Here is a 15,658-nt window from a genome sequence, read left to right on the forward strand (position 1 = left end):
CAGACAGGGAACTCTTCCTATTCATCCTAACAGTCATCTCCAAGGTGTTTCAGTGGCCCGAGATGAGTTTTGCACGCGTTCCTTAGCGACTAAGCAAAACAGGACCCAGGCGAGACCCAAATTGGATTTTGCGCCCAAAGGCACCAGGAGGCGAGAGACAGACAGGGAACTCTTCCTATATATCCTAGCAGTCATCTCCAAGGTGTTTCAGTGGCTTGAGATGAGTTTTGCACGCGTACCTTAGCGACTAAGCAAAACAGGACCCAGGCGAGACCTAATTTGGAATTTAGGCACAAAGGCGCCAGGAGGCGAGAACGAGACAGGGAACTTTTCCTATTGGTCCTAGCAGTCACTTCCAAAGTGTCTCACTGGCCCGAGATGTGTTTTGCACGCGTTCCTTAGCGACTAAGCAAAAGAGGATCCAGGCGAGACCCAAATTGGAATTTGGGCCCAAAGGCACCAGGAGGCGAGAGTGAGACAGGGAACTCTTCCTATTCATCCTAGCAGTCATCTCCAAGGTGTTTCAGTGGCTTGAGATGAGTTTTGCACGCGTACCTTAGCGACTAAGCAAAACAGGACCCAGGCGAGACCTAATTTGGAATTTAGGCACAAAGGCGCCAGGAGGCGAGAACGAGACAGGGAACTTTTCCTATTGGTCCTAGCAGTCACTTCCAAAGTGTCTCACTGGCCCGAGATGTGTTTTGCACGCGTTCCTTAGCAACAAAGCAAAAGAGGACCCAGGCGAGACCCAATTTGGAATTTGGGCCCAAAGGCGCAAGGAGGCGAGAGAGAGACAAGGAACTCTTACTATTACTCCTAGAAGTCAGTTGGTGGTGTTTCAGTGGCCCGAGATGAGTTTTGCACACTTTCCTTAGCGACTAAGCAAAATATGACCCAAACGAGACCCAAATTGGAATTTGGGCCCAAAGGCGCAAGGAGGCGAGAGAGAGACAGGGAACTCTTCCTATTAGTTTTAGCAGTCACTTCCAACGTTTTTCAGTGGCCCGATATGAGTTTTGCAGGCGTTCCTTAGCGACTAAAGAAAAGTGGACCCACGCGAGCCCCAAATTGCAATTTGGGACTAAAGGCGCCAGGAGGCGAGAGAGAGATAGGGAACTCTTCCTATTCGTCCTAGCAGTCATCTCCAAGGTGTTTCAGTGGCCCGAGATGAGTTTTACACGCGTTCCTTAGCGACTAAGCAAAACAGGACCCAGGCGAGACCCAAATTGGTAGTTGGGCCCAAAGGCGCCAGGAGGCGAGAGAAAGATAGGGAACTCTTCCTATTGGTCCTAGCAGTCACTTCCAAGGTGTTTCAGTGGCTCGATATGAGTTTTGGACGCATTCCTTAGCGACCAAGAAAAAGAGGTCCTAGGGGAGACCAAATTAGAATTTGGGCCCAAATGCGCCAAGAGGTGAGACAGAAACAGGGAAATCTTCCTATTAGTCCTAGCAGTCACTTCCAAGGAGTTTCAGTGGCCCGAGATGAGTTTTGCACGCGTTGCTTAGCGACTAAGCGAAAGAGGACCCAGGCGAGACCCAAATTGGAATTTGGGCCCAGAGTAGCCAGGAAGCAAGAGAGAGACAAGGAACTCTTACTATTAGTCCTAGCAGTCACTGCCAGGGTATTTCAGTGGACCAGATGAGTTTTGCACGCTTTGCTTAACGTTTAAGCAAAAAAGGACCCAGGCGAGACCCAAATTGGAATTTGGGCCCAAAGGCACCAGGAGGCGAGAGACAGACAGGGAACTCTTCCTATTAGTCCTAGCAGTCACTTCCAAGCTGTTTCAGCGGCCCGAGATGAGTTTTGTACGCGTTCCTTAGGGACTAAGCAAAAGAGGACTCAGGCGACACCCAAATTGGAATTTGGGCCCAGAGGTGCCAGGAAGCAAGAGAGAGATAAGGAACTCTTACTATTAGTCCTAGCAGTCACTTCCAAGGTGTTTCATTGGCCCAAGATGAGTTTTGCACGCTTTGCTTAACGTTTAAGCAAAAAAGGACCCAGGCGAGACCCAAATTGGAATTTGGGCCCAAAGGGGCCAGGAGGCGAGAGAGAGAGAGGGAACTCTTCCTATTAGTTCTAGCAGTCACTTTCAAGGTGTTTCAGTAGCCCGAGATGAGTTTTGCACGTGTTCCTCAGCCACTAAGCAAAACAGGACCCAAGCGAGACCCAAATTGGAATTTGGGTCCAAAGGCGACAGAGTGACAGGGAACTCTTCCTATTAGTCCTAGCAGTCACTTCCAAGGTGTTTTAGTGGCCCGACATGAGCTTTGCACACTTTCCTTAGCGACTAAGCAAAATAGGACCCAGGCGAGACGCAAATTGGAATTTGGGCCAAAAGGCTCCATGAGGCGAGAAAGAGACAGGGAACTTTTCCGATTAGTCCTAGCAGTCACTTCCATGGTGTTTCAGTGGCCCGAGATGAGTTTTTCACGCGTTCCTTAGCGATTAACCAAAAAAGGGCCCAAGCGAGGCCCAAATTCGCCAAGAAGCGAGAAAGAGAGAGGGAACTCTTCCTACTAGTCCTAGCAGACACTTCCAAGGTGTTTCAGTGGCCTGAGATGAGTGTTGCACGCGTTCCTTAGCGACTAAGCAAAAGAGGACGCAAGCGAGACCTAAATTGGAATTTGGGCCCAAAGGCTCTAGGAGGCGAGAAAGAGACGGGGAACTTTTCCGATTAGTCCTAGCAGTCACTACCAACGTGTTTCAATGGCCCGAGATGAGTTTTGCACGCGTTCCTAGGCGACTAAGCAAAAGAGGACCCAGGCGAGACCCAAATTGGAATTTGGGCCCGAAGGCGCCAGGAAGCGAGAGAGAGACAGGGAACTCTTACTATTAGTCCTAGCAGTCACTTCCAAGGTGTTTCAGTGGCCCGAGATGAGTTTTGCACGCGTTCCTTACCGACTAAGTAAAAGAGGGCCCAAGCGAGACCCGTATTGGAATTTGGGCCCAAATGTTCCAGGAGGCGAGACAGAGATAGGGAACTTTTCCTATTAGTCCTAGCAGTCAGTACCAAGGTGTTTTAGTGTCCCGAGATGAGTTTTGCACGCGTTCCTTAGCGACTAAGCAAAAGAGGACCCAAGCGAGACCTAAATTGGAATTTGCGCCCAAAGACTCCAGGAGGCGAGAAAGAGACAGGGAACTTTTCCGATTAGTCCTAGCAGTCACTTCCAAGGTGTTTCAATGGCCCGAGATTAGTTTTGCACGCGTTCCTTAGTGACTAAGCAAAAGAGGGCCCAAGCGAGACCCATATTGGAATTTGGGCTGAAAGGTTCCAGGAGGCAAGACAGAGATAGAGAACTCTTCCTATTAGTCCTAGCAGTCACTTCCAAGGTGCTTCAGTGGCCCGAGATGAGTTTTTCACGCGTTCCTTAGCGATTAACCAAAAGAAGGCCTAAGCGAGGCCCAAATTCGCCAGGAAGCGAGAAAGAGAGAGGGAACTCTTCCTACTAGTCCTAGCAGTCACTTCCAAGGTGTTTTAGTGGCCCGACATGAGTTTTGCACACTTTCCTTAGCGACTAAGCAAAATAGGACTGAGGCGAGACGCAAATTGGAATTTGGGCCCAAAGGCTCCATGAGGCGAGAAAGAGACAGGGAACTTTTCCGATTAGTCCTAGCAGTCACTTCCAAGGTGTTTCAATGGCCCGAGATGAGTTTTGCACGCGTTCTGTTGTTAGCAATCTACACTAGCAAGTGCACTAGGATTGCAGCAAGTGATGACTAAATTTAAGATCCAAATATCGTCTCCACAGGGAATTTAGATTCAAGTATCACTTCATAGAATTATAACCATTTAAGTTTTTTCGAAATTGTAAGGAGAGTGGTAACATCTAATAACAGCAAACTGGAGCAATTAAAAGTAAAATGAACTTGCAGAAAACAAAACAATGAACACACAGTTATGTGATAACAGAGGGAGAAACCATAGCTAGGGAATTGCTTCACCAAAACTCCAATGTTTAATCAATAAAGTTCTTAATTAACAAGCAATTGGAAAGAATGACAATCAGTTTCACACTATACTATTCAAAGGTTAATTCCTTAACTCAGTGAACCTAACATTCAATTAAACCATTCTAATTCCTTAGATCTAATTCAATTCAATGTTGCTTTAAGTGTAAGAAACCAAAAGATTGCAAGATCAAAGTTCCTTATCCCTAAGAAAACTAAAATCTCGGTGATTGGTTCAGATCTGAAGAACAAGTTCAATTTCCATTGACAAAGGTTCCTCTGAATTTAGTTAATCAAATTTCTATTCAATTCACACGTGAAGTTCAGAATCAATCACTCAATCTATTCCAAAGCTTGAAATCCAGATCCAAATCAATTCAACATGTTCATTTCAGATCTACAATCCCTAACTATGAACGAATTACACAGCCATGGCAGCAGAAGAAGAAAAAGAAAGAGAAGAAGAAAAGAAGAAACTCAGAAACGCCATGGAAGCTTGCTCCACTCTAATTACTCTTCGTGAAGCTCCAAGATCTGAATCCCCACTCCTCTCTTTCACTTCCTCTAACCAGAAACTAACTAAAAAAAATTGAAAATGAACAAAATCCCCTTTTTCCGGATCGTTTCTGGTATTTATAAAATTTCCCAGATTTTCACGTCATCACTTTTATGAGAAATAGTAGTTACGCAGAGAGTTTTTGGTTGCGCGTAAACACTTTTCCCAGAAATAGTGGCCACGCGCATTTTCCTGATATTGAGAGCTCTCTGGAACTATCACTCTTGATGATAAAAGTGACAACGCAAAGCCAAGGTAGTTGCGCGTTATCACTTTTTCTGATAAAAGTGACTACGCGCAGCTCGCCAAGTTGAAGATTCTCTGGAACGATCACTTTTGATGACAATAGTGGTTACGCAGAGCTTTCCTGATATTTTGCCTCTCTGGAACTATCACTTTTAATAATAAAAGTGGTAACGCCCAGGCTTCACTTCTTCTTTGAGCTCTGAAGTGATCACTTTCAGTGACAATAGTGATCACGCTCAGTCTGCAATTTCTTATTCTTGAGTTTTTGGAGTCCAGACTTGCTTCTTTCCTCTTCCTTGTCATCAAACTTCCATGAATATGATCCTTGCTTAATTTATTCCTACAAAAACAAGATTAAAAACTTAATTCCTAAGCAAAAATTTCACAATTGCATAAATAACTACATATGTAAACAAAATTCAATTCTTTATCTTTTTCTAAGTTTTTCTGCTTTCTTTATATATTTTTCTTATCATTTGTGTTAGAATTATGCTAAAATATCAGTCAAAATATGGATTCATCACGTTCCTAGGCGACTAAACAAAAGAGGACCCAGGCGAGACTCAAATTGGAATTTGGGCCTAAAGGCGCCAGGAGCCAAGAGAAAGAGAGGGAACACTTTCTATTAGGCCTAGCAGTCACTTCCAAGGTGTTTCAGTGGCCTGAGATGAGTTTTGCACGCGTTCCTTAGGGACTAAGTAAAAGAGGACTCAGGCGACACCCAAATTGGAATTTGGGCCCAGAGTAGCCAGGAAGCAAGAGAGAGACAAGGAACTCTTACTATTAGTCCTAGCAGTCACTTCCAGGGTATTTCAGTGGACCAGATGAGTTTTGCACGCGTTCCTTAGCGACTAAGCAAACGAGGGCCCAAGCGAGACCCATATTGGAATTTGGGCCAAAAGGTTCCAGGAGGCAAGACAGAGACAGAGAACTCTTCCTATTAGTCCTGGCAGTCACCTCCAAGGTGTTTTAGTGGCCCGAGATGAGTTTTTCACGCGTTCCTTAGCGATTAACCAAAAGAGGCCGCAGGCGAGGCCCAAATTCGCCAGGAAGCGAGAAAGAGAGAGCGAACTCTTCCTTCTAGTCCTAGCAGTCACTTCCAAGGTGTTTCAGTGGCCCGAGATGAGTTTTGCACGCATTCCTTAGCGACTAAGTAAAAGAGGACCCAGGCGAGACCCAAATTGGAATTTGGGCCCAAAGGCACCAGGAGACGAGAGACAGACATGGAACTCTTCCTATTCGTCCTATCAGGCATCTCCAAGGTGTTTCAGTGGCACGAGATGAGTTTTGCACGCGTTCCTTAGCGACTAAGCAAAAAAGGACCCAGGCGACACCTAAATTGGAATTTGGGCCCAAAGGCTCCAGGAGGCGAGAAAGAGACAAGGAACTTTTCCGATTAGTCCTAGCAGTCACTCCCAAGGTATTTCAATAGCCCGAGATGAGTTTTGCTAATGTTCCTAGGCGACTAAGCAAAAGAGGACCCAGGCGAGACACAAATTGGAATTTGGGCCCAGAGGCGCCAGAAAGCGAGAGAGAGACAGGGAACTCTTACTATTAGTCAAAGCAGTCACTTCCAAGCTGTTTCAGTGGCCAGAGATGAGTTTTGCACGCGTTCCTTAGCGACTAAGCAAAAGAGGGCCCAAGCGAGACCCATATTGGAATTTGGGCCGAAAGGTTCCAGGAGGCGAGACAGAGACAGGGAACTCTTTTTATTAGTCCTAGCAGTCAGTTCCAAGGTGTTTTAGTGGCCCGAGATGAGTTTTGCACACTTTCCTTAGCGACTACGCAAAATAGGACCCAGGCAAGACCCAAATTAGAATTTGGGCGCAAAGGTGCCATGAAGCAAGAGAGAGATGGGGAACTCTTACTATTAGTCCTAGTAGTCACTTCCAGGGTGTTTCAGTGGCCAGAAATGTGTTTTCCACGCGTTCTTTAGTGACTAAGCAAAAGAGGACCCAGGCGACACCCAAATTGGAATTTGGGCCCAAAGGCACCAGGAGGCGAGAGAAAGAGAGGGAACTCTTCCTATTAGTCCTAGCAGTCACTTCCAAGGTGTTTCAGTGGCCCGAGATGAGTTTTGCACGCGTTCCTTAGCAACTAAGCAAAAGAGGACCCAGGTGAGACCTAAATTGGAATTTGGGCCCAAAGGCGCCAGAAGGCGAGATAGAGATAGGGAACTTTTCCTATTAGTCCTAGCCGTCACTTCCAAGGTGTTTCAGTGGCCCGAGATGAGTTTTGCACGTGTTCCTTAGCGACTAAGCAAAAGAGGACCTAGGCGAGACCTAAATTGAAATTTGGGCCCAAAGGCGCCAGGAGGCGAGATACAGACAATGAACATTTCCTATTAGTCCTAGCCGTCACTTCCAAGTTGTTTTTGTGTCCCGAGATGAGTTTTGCACACGTCCCTTTGCAACTAAGCAAAACAAGACCCAGGCGAGCCCCAAATTGGAATTTGGGTCCGGAGGCGCCAGGAAGCAACAGAGAGACAGGGAACTCTTACTATTAGGCCTAGCAGTCACTTCCAAGGTGTTTCAGTGGCCTGAGATGAGTTTTGCACGCGTTCCTTAGGGACTAAGCAAAAGAGGACTCAGGCGATACCCAAATTGGAATTTGGGCCCAGAGTAGCCAGGAAGCAAGAGAGAAACAAGGAACTCTTACTATTAGTCTTAGCAGTCACTTCTAGGGTGTTTCAGTGGCCCAAATGAGTTTTCAGGCGTTCCTTAGTGACTAAGCAAACGAGGGCCCAAGCGAGACCCATATTGGAATTTGGGCCGAAAGGTTCCAGGAGGCGAGACAGAGACAGAGAACTCTTCCTATTAGTCCTAGCAGTCACTTGCAAGGTGTTTCAGTAGCCCGAGATGAGTTTTGCATGCGTTCCTCAGCCACTAAGCAAAACAAGACGCAAGCGAAACCCAAATTGGAATTTGGGCCCAAAGGAGACAGAGAGACAGGGAACATTTCCTATCAGTCCTAGCCGTCACTTCCAAGTTGTTTTTGTGTCCCGAGATGAGTTTTGCACACGTCCCTTTGCAACTAAGCAAAACAAGACCCAGGCGAGCCCCAAATTGGAATTTGGGTCCAGAGGCGCCAGGAAGCAACAGAGAGACAGGGAACTCTTACTATTAGGCCTAGCAGTCACTTCCAAGGTGTTTCAGTGGCCTGAGATGAGTTTTGCACGCGTTCCTTAGGGACTAAGCAAAAGAGGACTCAGGCGAGACACAAATTGGAATTTGGGCCCAGAGGCGCCAGAAAGCGAGAGAGAGACAGGGAACTCTTACTATTAGTCAAAGCAGTCACTTCCAAGCTGTTTCAGTGGCCAGAGATGAGTTTTGCACGCGTTCCTTAGCGACTAAGCAAAAGAGGGCCCAAGCGAGACCCATATTGGAATTTGGGCCGAAAGGTTCCAGGAGGCGAGACAGAGACAGGGAACTCTTTTTATTAGTCCTAGCAGTCAGTTCCAAGGTGTTTTAGTGGCCCGAGATGAGTTTTGCACACTTTCCTTAGCGACTACGCAAAATAGGACCCAGGCAAGACCCAAATTAGAATTTGGGCGCAAAGGTGCCATGAAGCAAGAGAGAGATGGGGAACTCTTACTATTAGTCCTAGTAGTCACTTCCAGGGTGTTTCAGTGGCCAGAAATGTGTTTTCCACGCGTTCTTTAGTGACTAAGCAAAAGAGGACCTAGGCGACACCCAAATTGGAATTTGGGCCCAAAGGCACCAGGAGGCGAGAGAAAGAGAGGGAACTCTTCCTATTAGTCCTAGCAGTCACTTCCAAGGTGTTTCAGTGGCCCGAGATGAGTTTTGCACGCGTTCCTTAGCAACTAAGCAAAAGAGGACCCAGGTGAGACCTAAATTGGAATTTGGGCCCAAAGGCGCCAGAAGGCGAGATAGAGATAGGGAACTTTTCCTATTAGTCCTAGCCGTCACTTCCAAGGTGTTTCAGTGGCCCGAGATGAGTTTTGCACGTGTTCCTTAGCGACTAAGCAAAAGAGGACCTAGGCGAGACCTAAATTGAAATTTGGGCCCAAAGGCGCCAGGAGGCGAGATACAGACAATGAACATTTCCTATTAGTCCTAGCCGTCACTTCCAAGTTGTTTTTGTGTCCCGAGATGAGTTTTGCACACGTCCCTTTGCAACTAAGCAAAACAAGACCCAGGCGAGCCCCAAATTGGAATTTGGGTCCGGAGGCGCCAGGAAGCAACAGAGAGACAGGGAACTCTTACTATTAGGCCTAGCAGTCACTTCCAAGGTGTTTCAGTGGCCTGAGATGAGTTTTGCACGCGTTCCTTAGGGACTAAGCAAAAGAGGACTCAGGCGATACCCAAATTGGAATTTGGGCCCAGAGTAGCCAGGAAGCAAGAGAGAAACAAGGAACTCTTACTATTAGTCTTAGCAGTCACTTCTAGGGTGTTTCAGTGGCCCAAATGAGTTTTCAGGCGTTCCTTAGTGACTAAGCAAACGAGGGCCCAAGCGAGACCCATATTGGAATTTGGGCCGAAAGGTTCCAGGAGGCGAGACAGAGACAGAGAACTCTTCCTATTAGTCCTAGCAGTCACTTGCAAGGTGTTTCAGTAGCCCGAGATGAGTTTTGCATGCGTTCCTCAGCCACTAAGCAAAACAAGACGCAAGCGAAACCCAAATTGGAATTTGGGCCCAAAGGAGACAGAGAGACAGGGAACATTTCCTATCAGTCCTAGCCGTCACTTCCAAGTTGTTTTTGTGTCCCGAGATGAGTTTTGCACACGTCCCTTTGCAACTAAGCAAAACAAGACCCAGGCGAGCCCCAAATTGGAATTTGGGTCCAGAGGCGCCAGGAAGCAACAGAGAGACAGGGAACTCTTACTATTAGGCCTAGCAGTCACTTCCAAGGTGTTTCAGTGGCCTGAGATGAGTTTTGCACGCGTTCCTTAGGGACTAAGCAAAAGAGGACTCAGGCGAGACACAAATTGGAATTTGGGCCCAGAGGCGCCAGAAAGCGAGAGAGAGACAGGGAACTCTTACTATTAGTCAAAGCAGTCACTTCAAAGCTGTTTCAGTGGCCAGAGATGAGTTTTGCACGCGTTCCTTAGCGACTAAGCAAAAGAGGGCCCAAGCGAGACCCATATTGGAATTTGGGCCGAAAGGTTCCAGGAGGCGAGACAGAGACAGGGAACTCTTTTTATTAGTCCTAGCAGTCAGTTCCAAGGTGTTTTAGTGGCCCGAGATGAGTTTTGCACACTTTCCTTAGCGACTACGCAAAATAGGACCCAGGCAAGACCCAAATTAGAATTTGGGCGCAAAGGTGCCATGAAGCAAGAGAGAGATGGGGAACTCTTACTATTAGTCCTAGTAGTCACTTCCAGGGTGTTTCAGTGGCCAGAAATGTGTTTTCCACGCGTTCTTTAGTGACTAAGCAAAAGAGGACCCAGGCGACACCCAAATTGGAATTTGGGCCCAAAGGCACCAGGAGGCGAGAGAAAGAGAGGGAACTCTTCCTATTAGTCCTAGCAGTCACTTCCAAGGTGTTTCAGTGGCCCGAGATGAGTTTTGCACGCGTTCCTTAGCAACTAAGCAAAAGAGGACCCAGGTGAGACCTAAATTGGAATTTGGGACCAAAGGCGCCAGAAGGCGAGATAGAGATAGGGAACTTTTCCTATTAGTCCTAGCCGTCACTTCCAAGGTGTTTCAGTGGCCCGAGATGAGTTTTGCACGTCTTCCTTAGCGACTAAGCAAAAGAGGACCTAGGCGAGACCTAAATTGAAATTTGGGCCCAAAGGCGCCAGGAGGCGAGATACAGACAATGAACATTTCCTATTAGTCCTAGCCGTCACTTCCAAGTTGTTTTTGTGTCCCGAGATGAGTTTTGCACACGTCCCTTTGCAACTAAGCAAAACAAGACCCAGGCGAGCCCCAAATTGGAATTTGGGTCCGGAGGCGCCAGGAAGCAACAGAGAGACAGGGAACTCTTACTATTAGGCCTAGCAGTCACTTCCAAGGTGTTTCAGTGGCCTGAGATGAGTTTTGCACGCGTTCCTTAGGGACTAAGCAAAAGAGGACTCAGGCGATACCCAAATTGGAATTTGGGCCCAGAGTAGCCAGGAAGCAAGAGAGAAACAAGGAACTCTTACTATTAGTCTTAGCAGTCACTTCTAGGGTGTTTCAGTGGCCCAAATGAGTTTTCAGGCGTTCCTTAGTGACTAAGCAAACGAGGGCCCAAGCGAGACCCATATTGGAATTTGGGCCGAAAGGTTCCAGGAGGCGAGACAGAGACAGAGAACTCTTCCTATTAGTCCTAGCAGTCACTTGCAAGGTGTTTCAGTAGCCCGAGATGAGTTTTGCATGCGTTCCTCAGCCACTAAGCAAAACAAGACGCAAGCGAAACCCAAATTGGAATTTGGGCCCAAAGGAGACAGAGAGACAGGGAACATTTCCTATCAGTCCTAGCCGTCACTTCCAAGTTGTTTTTGTGTCCCGAGATGAGTTTTGCACACGTCCCTTTGCAACTAAGCAAAACAAGACCCAGGCGAGCCCCAAATTGGAATTTGGGTCCAGAGGCGCCAGGAAGCAACAGAGAGACAGGGAACTCTTACTATTAGGCCTAGCAGTCACTTCCAAGGTGTTTCAGTGGCCTGAGATGAGTTTTGCACGCGTTCCTTAGGGACTAAGCAAAAGAGGACTCAGGCGACACCCAAATTGGAATTTGGGCCCAGAGTAGCCAGGAAGCAAGAGAGAGACAAGGAACTCTTACTATTAATCCTAGCAGTCACTTCCAGGGTGTTTCAGTGGCCCAGATGAGTTTTCACGCGTTCCTTAGCGACTAAGCAAACGAGGGCCCAAGCGAGACCCATATCGGAATTTGGGCCGAAAGGTTCTAGGAGGCGAGACAGAGACAGGGAACTCTTTTTATTAGTCCTAGCAGTCAGTTCCAAGGTGTTTTAGTGGCCCGAGATGAGTTTTGCACACTTTCCTTAGCGACTACGCAAAATAGGACCCAGGCAAGACCCAAATTAGAATTTGGGCGCAAAGGTGCCATGAAGCAAGAGAGAGATTGGGGAACTCTTACTATTAGTCTTAGTAGTCACTTCCAGGGTGTTTCAGTGGCCAGAAATGTGTTTTCCACGCGTTCGTTAGTGACTAAGCAAAAGAGGACCCAGGCGACACCCAAATTGGAATTTGGGCCCAAAGGAACCAGGAGGCGAGAGAGAGAGAGGGAACTCTTCCTATTAGTCCTAGCAGTCACTTCCAAGGTGTTTCAGTGGCCCGAGATGAGTTTTGCACGCGTTCCTTAGCAACTAAACAAAAGAGGACCCAGGTGAGACCTAAATTGGAATTTGGGCCCAAAGGCGCCAGAAGGCGAGATAGAGATAGGGAACTTTTCCTATTAGTCCTAGCCGTCACTTCCAAGGTGTTTCAGTGGCCCGAGATGAGTTTTGCACGTGTTCCTTAGCGACTAAGCAAAAGAGGACCTAGGCGAGACCTAAATTGGAATTTGGGCCCAAAGGCGCCAGGAGGCGAGATACAGACAATGAACATTTCCTATTAGTCCTAGCCGTCACTTCCAAGTTGTTTTTGTGTCCCGAGATGAGTTTTTCACACGTCCCTTTGCAACTAAGCAAAACAAGACCCAGGCGAGCCCCAAATTGGAATTTGGGTCCGGAGGCGCCAGGAAGCAACAGAGAGACAGGGAACTCTTACTATTAGGCCTAGCAGTCACTTCCAAGGTGTTTCAGTGGCCTGAGATGAGTTTTGCATGCGTTCCTTAGGGACTAAGCAAAAGAGGACTCAGGCGATACCCAAATTGGAATTTGGGCTCAGAGTAGCCAGGAAGCAAGAGAGAGACAAGGAACTCTTACTATTAGTCAAAGCAGTCACTTCCAAGCTGTTTCAGTGGCCAGAGATGAGTTTTGCACGCGTTCCTTAGCGACTAAGCAAAAGAGGGCCCAAGCGAGACCCATATTGGAATTTGGGCCGAAAGGTTCTAGGAGGCGAGACAGAGACAGGGAACTCTTTTTATTAGTCCTAGCAGTCAGTTCCAAGGTGTTTTAGTGGCCCGAGATGAGTTTTGCACACTATCCTTAGCGACTAAGCAAAAAAGGACCCAGGCGACACCTAAAGTGGAATTTGGGCCCAAAGGCTCCAGGAGGCGAGAAAGAGACAAGGAACTTTTTCGATTAGTCCTAGCAGTCACTCCCAAGGTATTTCAATAGCCCGAGATGAGTTTTGCTAATGTTCCTAGGCGACTAAGCAAAAGAGGACCCAGGCGAGACACAAATTGGAATTTGGGCCCAGAGGCGCCAGAAAGCGAGAGAGAGACAGGGAACTCTTACTATTTGTCAAAGCAGTCACTTCCAAGCTGTTTCAGTGGCCAGAGATGAGTTTTGCACGCGTTCCTTAGCGACTAAGCAAAAGAGGGCCCAAGCGAGACCCATATTGGAATTTGGGCCGAAAGGTTCCAAGAGGCGAGACAGAGACAGGGAACTCTTTTTATTAGTCCTAGCAGTCAGTTCCAAGGTGTTTTAGTGGCCCGAGATGAGTTTTGCACACTTTCCTTAGCGACTACGCAAAATAGGACCCAGGCAAGACCCAAATTAGAATTTGGGCGCAAAGGTGCCATGAAGCAAGAGAGAGATGGCGAACTCTTACTATTAGTCCTAGTAGTCACTTCTAGGGTGTTTCAGTGGCCAAAAATGTGTTTTCCATGCGTTCTTTAGTGACTAAGCAAAAGAGGACCCAGGCGACACCTAAATTGGAATTTGGGCCCAAAGGCGCCAGGAGGCGAGATACAGACAATGAACATTTCCTATTAGTCCTAGCCGTCACTTCCAAGTTGTTTTTGTGTCCCGAGATGAGTTTTGCACATGTCCCTTTGCAACTAAGAAGCAACAGAGAGACAGGGAACTCTTACTATTAGTCCTAGCAGTCACTTCCAAGGTGTTTCAGTGGCCTGAGATGAGTTTTGCACGCGTTCCTTAGGTACTAAGCAAAAGAGGACTCAAGCGACACCCAAATTGGAATTTGGGCCCAGAGTAGCCAGGAAACAAGAGAGAGAGAAGAAACTCTTACTATTAGTCCTAGCAGTCACTTCTAGGGTGTTTCAGTGGCCCAGATGAGTTTTCACGCGTTCCTTAGCGACTAAGCAAACGAGGGCCCAAGCGAGACATATATTGGAATTTGGGCCAAAAGGTTCCAGGAGGCGAGACAGAGACAGAGAACTCTTCCTATTAGTCCTAGCAGTCACTTCCAAGGTGTTTCAGTAGGCCGAGATGAGTTTTGCATGCGTTCCTCAGCCACAAAGCAAAACAAGAAGCAAGCGAAACCCAAATTGGAATTTGGGCCCAAATGAGACAGAGAGACAGGGAACATTTCCTATTAGTCCTAGCCGTCACTTCCAAGTTGTTTTTGTGTCCCGAGAAGAGTTTTGCACACGTCCCTTTGCAACTAAGCAAAACAAGACCCAGGCGAGCCCCAAATTGGACTTTGGGTCCGGAGGCGCTAGGAAGCAACAGAGAGACAGGGAACTCTTACTATTAGGCCTAGCAGTCACTTCCAAGGTGTTTCAATGGCCTGAGATGAGTTTTGCACGCGTTCCTTAGGGACAAAGCAAAAGAGGACTCAGGCGACACCCAAATTGGAATTTGGGCCCAGAGTAGCCAGGAAGCAAGAGAGAGACAAGGAACTCTTACTATTAGTCCTAGCAGTCACTTCCAGGGTGTTTCAGTGGCCCAGATGAGTTTTCACGCGTTCCTTAGCGACTAAGCAAACGAGGGCCCAAGCGAGACCCATATTGGAATTTGGGCCGAAGGGTTCCAGGAGGCGAGACATAGACAGAGAACTCTTCCTATTAGTCCTAGCAGTCACTTCCAAGGTGTTTCAATAGCCCGAGATGAGTTTTGCATGCGTTCCTCAGCCACTAAGCAAAACAAGACGCAAGCGAAACCCAAATTGGAATTTGGGCCCAAAGGAGACAGAGAGACAGGGAACATTTCCTATTAGTCCTAGCAGTCACTTCCAAGTTGTTTTTGTGTCCCGAGATGAGTTTTCCACACGTTCCTTTGCAACTAAGCAAAACAAGACCCAGGCGAGCCCCAAATTGGAATTTGGGCCCAAAGGCGCCAGGAAGCAACAGAGAGACAGGGAAATCTTACTATTAGTCCTAGCAGTCACTTCCAAGGTGTTTCAGTGGCCTGAGATGAGTTTTGCACGCGTTCCTTTGGTACTAAGCAAAAGAGGACTCAGGCGACACCCAAATTGGAATTTGGGCCCAGAGTAGCCAGGAAACAAGAGAGAGAGAAGGAACTCTTACTATTAGTCCTAGCAGTCACTTCCAGGGTGTTTCAGTGGCCCAGATGAGTTTTCACGCGTTCCTTAGCGACTAAGCAAACGAGGGCCCAAACGAGGTACCAGTAAGCGATAGAGAGACAGGGAACTCTTAGTATTAGTCCTAGCAGTCACTTCCAAGGTGTTTCAGTGGCCCAGATGAGTTTTGAACAGGTTCCTTAGCGACTAAGCAAAAGAGGGCCCAAGCGAGACCCATTCTGGAATTTGGGCCGAAAGGTTCCAGGAGGCGAGATAGAGACAGAGAACTCTTCCTATTAGTCCTAGCAGTCACTTCCAAGAAGTTTCAGTGGCCCGAGATGAGTTTTGCAGGCGTTCTTTAGCAACTAAGCAAAAGAGGACCCAGGCGAGACCCAAATTGGAATTTTGGCCCGCAGGCGCCAGGAGGCGAGAGAGAGACAGGGAACTCTTCCTATTAGTCCTAGCAGTCACTTCCAAGCTGTTTTAGTGGCCCAAGATTAGTTTTGCACGCGTTCCTTAGCAACTAAGCAAATAGGACCTAGGCGAGACCCAAATTGGAGATGGGGCCCAGAGGCGCCAGGAAGGGAGAAAGAGACAGGGAACTCTTACTATTAGTCCTAACAGTCACT

Source organism: Abrus precatorius, unplaced genomic scaffold (assembly GCF_003935025.1).
Source record: "Abrus precatorius isolate BTA unplaced genomic scaffold, Abrus_2018 Scaffold8, whole genome shotgun sequence".
Lineage (NCBI taxonomy): Eukaryota > Viridiplantae > Streptophyta > Magnoliopsida > Fabales > Fabaceae > Abrus > Abrus precatorius.